Consider the following 2,500-nt stretch of genomic DNA (forward strand, 5'->3'; position numbering starts at 1 on the left):
TAACAGTATTCTCAATCATATCTAACCATTCATGGTTTCTCGACAAATTATCCTTGTCTTTACATTTTGATACCATAGAACTAATTAATTGCATTTACATTCCATTTTCAACCAACAAACTAGACCAATCACTCTGGAACCAAACATCCCTTGGCAATTTCACCACCAAGTCAGCTTATTTACTTCTGCTCCAGATCACAAACCAACTACCATCGCACAACCCAACAAATAACTCTTGGATTTGGCATTCCAAGTGTTTAAATAAGTTAAAAATTTTCTTGTGGCTACTTGTACCCCACAAACTCCCTACTAAGAATTTTCTGTACAAAAAAAAATGCTTCAATCAAACCTTTGTCAATTCTGTCCAGACCTAGTGGAGGACACAAACCACATCTTCTTTACATGCAAAAATCCCTACCACTTATGGCCTTTGTTCCATTTATGTATACCTCAAGCACACAACCTTGACACTTGGCTGAAGGATAGGTGCAAAAATGACACCACCATCCACACACCATAAGCTTCCTTTTAAACCCCCTATCCCACCGTACTGCCATTCATCCTCTGGAACATATGGATTAACGAGAACTCTAACCTGTTCAAACCACTACATGCCAAAAAAAATTGTCTTACAAGTAGCGGAATTCATATCACTCACTCCGACTACAACAACCTCAAACCCCAGACAACAAGTACCAATAAAGTGGTTAGCACCACCTACAAGTCTTTACAAGCTAAACATTGATAGTGCTTTCGATTCAAATAGCCAAACCAATGGTACTGGGGGACTCATCAGAGACCACAATGGTTCATGGGCTGTGGGTTTTGCATAGAAGGTGACTGTAATATCCGCCCTACATGCTGAGGTGCTTGCACTATTAGCAGGATTGGAACGATCATTCACAAAAAATCTATTTCCAATTATAGTGGAAACAGATTCCCAAGTATTATGTAATTTATTTAATGTTAAACAACACCGGTACTCACATCTTTTTAATGATTGCAGTTTTTTTTTTTGATGTTATTGGATTAGATGGACTTTGGATTTGATTAAAGAGCTTGATCTTGGATTGTTGTGCATCACAAACACTTTGATGATCATCAAGAAACGAGCTTAATCTTGGATTGTTGGATTTGATACAAGGGGAAATGTTGTAAATAGTCGAGTAATAAATGCCATGTTGACCACCTATAAATTAATTTGTTTTGACATATCTTTACCGCAATGAGCAATCCAGCACATCTCCCTTATCCCAACAACAAATGAACAACTGGAAGAGCTCTCCGTTTTGCTGAGCTACACAAGGACAAGCAATGAGAGTGAAAATTTGTCGTTAATTTGTCACCAACAAATAATAACGCCAATCACATTTGTTATAAACTGGGCATTTGGTCTAGTGGTATGATTCTCGCTTCGGGTGCGAGTGGTCCCGAGTTCGATTCTCGGAATGCCCCTTCATCCATCTTTTAGTAGAATCATGCATTATAATTATTTTTCTATTACTTAAGTAGTATAACCTTAATTTTTCATTACTATGCTATTTCAACGCAATCATGGTCTTTATTGTTTTTATTACTCCGCTAGTAACCGTTATTTCTGATTAATTTTATATTTTAGTATATGTTTAAAGAATCGAACTTAGCTGCAACACAGATTAATAGTTTTCTCTAGTATCGAAATTGGAGGGATTTAAAGATAGCCTAGTAGGGTTATTACTAACTACAGAATCATTTCAAGGAATTGGAAGGTCTATGATAGAGTCAATGATAACTGTTTCAGAATAGCAAAACATTACCAATTTATACTGCTCCAAAGTCAGAATTGGAAGTATGGGTGTTTAACGGGCGGGCTGGGACGGGCTGGACACAAAAAAAATCAGTCCGTCCGTTTAACGTTGCGGGATGTTAGCGAGCTGTACTTTTTTGGGTTTTTTTTTGTCCGTCCGGGTTCAGGCTTAGCGGGTTGTTAGCGGGCCATGAAATTTTTTTTTTTAAAGTAAATTTTATTTTTCTTATTCAATGTTATTGATATTTAAGTGTTTGTAAACTTTTAAGGTTTAGAATTAAACTTTGAAGTTTAAAATTTAAAATTTAAAATTTGAATTTTATAATTTTAAAATTGAAATTTGAAAGTAAGTGGCTACAAAAAATTATTTAATAAGACCAATAGACAATATGTAAGGATAAAGCTCCGAAGACTTTCATTTGATATTTTTATTGAATAATATATAATACTTCAAATTAAGTTGCAAGTTCTTTTTTGATTTTGTTATTTTTGAACTTGCAAATTAAAAGTTTACAACAATTATAAAAAAAAAAAATAGTACATCACATGCTTTGCATCATTTTTGTAAGTTCATCCATGTCAACATGAGATTCTTGGTTTCCGGCATTGGTTGAATCGGAACCATTATATCTCCAATTTCTTGGTCTTCCGCTTCATCTACCTCGTCACGTCCTTGATTTCGTCGTTCTGATCTTATCCAATCTCTGAAGCACA

The 2,500-nt window shown here is 35.2% G+C and overlaps 1 non-coding gene across 1 annotated transcript; it reads left to right on the top strand.

Moving 5' to 3' along the window:
* The first annotated feature begins 1,383 nt into the window (after positions 1-1,383).
* TRNAP-CGG (transfer RNA proline (anticodon CGG)) lies at positions 1,384-1,455 on the top strand. The gene has a single exon. It is a non-coding gene; the product is annotated as a tRNA-Pro (tRNA).
* Positions 1,456-2,500: the final 1,045 nt, after the last annotated feature.

The sequence above is a fragment of the Nicotiana tabacum genome, chromosome 4 (genome assembly GCF_000715075.1).
Source record: "Nicotiana tabacum cultivar K326 chromosome 4, ASM71507v2, whole genome shotgun sequence".
In the NCBI taxonomy this organism is placed as follows: domain Eukaryota; kingdom Viridiplantae; phylum Streptophyta; class Magnoliopsida; order Solanales; family Solanaceae; genus Nicotiana; species Nicotiana tabacum.